The sequence below is a fragment of the Mandrillus leucophaeus genome, unplaced genomic scaffold (assembly GCF_000951045.1).
Source record: "Mandrillus leucophaeus isolate KB7577 unplaced genomic scaffold, Mleu.le_1.0 Scaffold43, whole genome shotgun sequence".
NCBI lineage: Eukaryota > Metazoa > Chordata > Mammalia > Primates > Cercopithecidae > Mandrillus > Mandrillus leucophaeus.
In genome coordinates, this window is record NW_012104587.1 from 139,539 (window position 1) to 143,349 (window position 3,811).

At 52.0% G+C, this 3,811-nt stretch overlaps 2 protein-coding genes across 8 annotated transcripts in view; one reads left to right on the plus strand and one right to left on the minus strand.

The window, feature by feature from the left end:
- Positions 1-2,715, minus strand: part of LOC105549008 (cytochrome b ascorbate-dependent protein 3) — a 19,492-nt gene extending 16,777 nt beyond the window's left edge. For 2 of the 3 annotated variants that reach the window (XM_011993319.1, XM_011993321.1), the window contains exon 1: positions 2,574-2,707. The gene's annotated coding sequence lies outside the window, so the exon portion shown is untranslated. Of the gene's footprint in view, positions 1-2,573 lie in introns of all 3 variants that reach the window. The other variant, XM_011993318.1, reaches the window with a different exon arrangement.
- A 98-nt stretch (positions 2,716-2,813) lies between these two features.
- Positions 2,814-3,811, plus strand: part of TMEM138 (transmembrane protein 138) — an 8,971-nt gene continuing 7,973 nt past the window's right edge. For all 5 annotated transcript variants that reach the window (XM_011993314.1, XM_011993317.1, XM_011993313.1 and 2 more), the window contains exon 1: positions 2,814-3,233. The gene's annotated coding sequence lies outside the window, so the exon portion shown is untranslated. The remainder of the gene's footprint in view (positions 3,234-3,811) is intronic.

The following is a 3,811-nucleotide window of genomic DNA, read 5'->3' on the forward strand; positions in this document are numbered from 1 at the left end:
TTTTTTTTTTTTCCTTTGTAAAAGTAAAAAATAAATGTAGTCCAAAAGGATCTGAAGCCATACCCTAGAAGAGGTCCTGGTTTACTGCTCTGTGACAGACTTAGAATAGACCCTGGGCACACTTTCCTGACAGAGAGCTGCAGAGTTATATTGCCCTGCTCACAATACACAGATAAGCCCTCCTACTTCCTGAAATAGAGCAAAACAGGAGAAAAGGAAGAATGCAGTGAAGGACCAGCAGTGATTCATGCCTGCAATCCCAGCACTTTGGGAGGCCAAGGCAGGTAGATTACCTGAAGTCAGGAGTTCGAGACCAGCCTGGCCAACATGATGAAACCCCGTCGCTACTAAAAATACAAAAATTAGCCAGGCACAGTGGCATGAGCCTGTAATCCAAGGTACTCAGGAAGCTGAGGCACGAGAATTGCTTGAACCCAGGAGGCAGAGGTTGTAGTGAGCCAAGATCACGCCACTGCACTGCAGCCTGTGCAACAGAGGTAGACTCTATCTATAAATAAATACCCAGAAGTTCCAGACCAGCCCGAGCAACAGTGAGCCCTCATCTCCACAAAAAAAAAAAAAAAAAAAAAAAAAAAAAAGCTGGGTGTGGTGGCATGCGCCTGTAGTCTCAGCTACTCAGGAGGCTGAGGTGGGAGGATGGCTTGAGCCCAGGAGAAGGCTGAAGTGAGCTGAGATTACACCACTGCACTCTAGCCTGGGCGACAGAGCTAGCCTGTCTCAAAAACAAAGGAAACCAGTGAAAATTGCAACGCAAATGCTTGAAAATATCCTCTCATTTGTTCTAAGAGGGCAGGCTGGGCTGTGATCCCAGGGTGTGCTCACCATGGTTCGGCCTCCTGTTGTGCCCTCACTTTGCAGAGCCCCATTCTAAGGCAGCAGTCAGCAAGCTCTTCTGTAAAGGTTCAGGTAGTAAATATTCTAGGCTTTGTAGAGCACATGGTCTCTGTCACAACTATGTCATCAACTCTGCCCGTGCAAGAGCAGCCACATAAACATCTTAACAAATGAGCACCACGGCTGTGTTCCAGTAATATTTATTTATGGACTCTGAAGTCTGAGTTTCACATAATTTTCACGTCACAAAATATTATTAATTTCTTGCGAAAAAGGATTCTCCCGGCTGAGCTAAAACAGGTCAGGTCCAGGGGTAAGAAAAGGTAGTTCCCGGCCGGGCGCAGTGGCTCCACGCCTGTAATCCCAGCACTGTGGGAGGCTGAGGCGGGCAGATCACGAGGTCAGGAGATCGAGACCATCCTGGCTGACATGGTGAAACCCCGTCTCTACTAAAAATACAAAAAATTAGCCTGGCATGGTGGCGGGTGCCAGTAGTTCCATATACTTGGGGGGCTGAGGCAGGAGAACGGTGTGAACCTGGGAGACGGAGCTTGCAGTGAGCCGAGATTGAGCCACTGCACTCCAGCCTGGGCAACAGAGCCAGACTCTGTCTCAAAAAAAAAAAAAGAAAAAGAAAAAAAAAGAAATGTTAGTTCCCATCCAGCCCTTAATCTTTGAAAAAGGATCTACTCAGGGTGGGTGCGGTGGCTCACGCCTGTAATTCCAGCACTTTGGGAGGCCCAGGCAGGCAGATCACATAAGGTCAGGAGTTCAAGACCAGCCTGGCCAACACGGGGAAACCCCATCTCTACTAAAAATACAAAAATTAGCCGGACGCGGTAGCGGGCGCCTGTAATTCCAGCTATTTAGGAGGCTGAGGCAGGGGAATCGCTTGAACCCGGGAGGCAGAGGTTGCAGTGAGCCGAGATCATGCCACCGCATTCCAGCCTGGGCGACAGAGTGAGATTCCATCTCAGAAAAAAAGAAAGAAAAAGGCTCTACTCCAAACTCTTGCAGTGTTACTTTTATAATTTAGAACCACAAATAAATGAAGGGGTAGAGAATCAGTTTGCTGCTCTCCTTCCCCGATGGACTGGGGTACTTCAAGAATCTTGAGGACCAGACTTAGGATATAAGTCCTAAACCCTCATCTTACAAATCAAAAACACTGTGACACTGGGGCCCAAAACGAGAAAATGACTTTGCCAAGGTAAGTGGCAGGGCTGGTACAGGAATTCGGGTCCACTCCCTCTCAGCTCTGAGGATTCCTTATTCTCAACGGTAGCTTCTGTCAAAGGCGGAACATCAGGAGTGAGGGGCTCAATATTCCAGCCAAGGAGGTAGGTGAACAAGTTACCCCTTAGCACTGGAATAATTGCAGACCCGGACTTCAGCCTGTGCCTAGGTCCGGCTCAGGTGACCAAAGAACCGTTCCAGGCGCCCGAGGGGTGATCCCTGACTCCTCTGCTGGGTGCTCGTGCCAGCTAACAATGGGTGAAAATTGGGGCGAGGAGCTCAAGCTGCTTTCTGCGCCCTCTGAAGAGCTTTTGTGCCTTTATAACCACCACGTTGGAAGGAAGAGCGCGGAGAAAGGTGCCTACTTTCTAAAAGAGAAAATTGAGGCCGAGCAAGGGGGTCGCGACAGTGCGAAGCGAGATAGCAGCGGAGCCAGCATTCGAACCCAGGTCCCTGAACTCCCAGCCCGGGATCTTTCTCACCCCTAACCACAGTGGGACGAAGTGGGGCCGGGATCTCCGGAACCCGCCTCTCGCTACCAGGCGCCGGAGCTGCAGCTCCCGAGGTTCTTAGGAGATGCAGAAGACACTGCCCCGAATGCCTACAGCGGGCTGGCGCCGGCTCGCCTTCTTATAGGCTCGTAGCACTTCCAGTCGCGCGCGAGGCCTCCTGGGAAGTGAAGTCCAGAAGCCCGGGGTGGCCGGCTCCCAGCGCGCCAAGGTGCTAGCCTCCTAACTCCCGTTCCTCCTCGGCGTTTCTTCCCCAGGTCCGAAGTCAGGGTCCAGGACTGCTGTGATTCATCAGCTTCGCCTCTCATCCCCCATCTAGAGGGGACGGAAACGCTCAGGTGAACGCTAAGCCTCCCACCACTAGCCGGCCCTAAGCAAGGCCATGCGCAGTGTGGGCGGGAGCCCTAAGTCAGCTAGCGGCGTAGCTGGGAGGGCCCGGAGCAGGCCGCGCCCCGAACGGCGAAGGCTTCAACATGGCGGCCGGACTGGCCATTGAGCGGGAAGAGAAAGCCGGGGACTAGCAGGCAGCACGGCACAGACGGGGCCCGCGTCCTCCCTTTACTTCCGGAATTTAAAGCCGGCTTCCGGAAGCCGGGACGGTGTCCCCATGACAACCGACGTTGGCGTTTGGAGGTGAGAGTGATTGACGAGAAGTGGGTTAAGAGACCAGAAGTCAGCATTTTTGGTGCTGTTGTTTTGGGCTTGGGTTTTATGCTTTGTTGTTGTTTGCCAAGGAAGCCTTGTTTTTAAATGGATTGGGAGGCGTGAAGAATACTGCCCTAGGTACAAAGGGAAGGCGGCAGGTAGCGGTGGACGAATTAAAGAGCTTCATGAGCTTGCGAATCCCCACTGCCCTAAACTGGAGGGGATCGTCGTACGTAGAGACAGCCATGGGCGTTTCTGCATAACGGATCCTCAAAACAGCCCTGGATGGTGGCCTGTGAGTAGTGATTAAGAGCACGGATTTGGCGTCGCAGTTACGAAGCCTGGTTCTGCTGACTCGAGACTTGGAGGAATGCCTTGAACTCTGACTCCTGTGTCCTTTCCTGTAGAATGGGAATAATTCCCACCTTGCAGAGTTGTAGGGAGGATTAAAGGAAATGATCTTGGTTGACAAGTTTATCGTGGTGTGGGTACCTAGGTAGTAGCTATCAGTATTATTTAATGCGGCCGGGCGCGGTGGCTCACGCCTGTAATCCCAGCACTTTGGG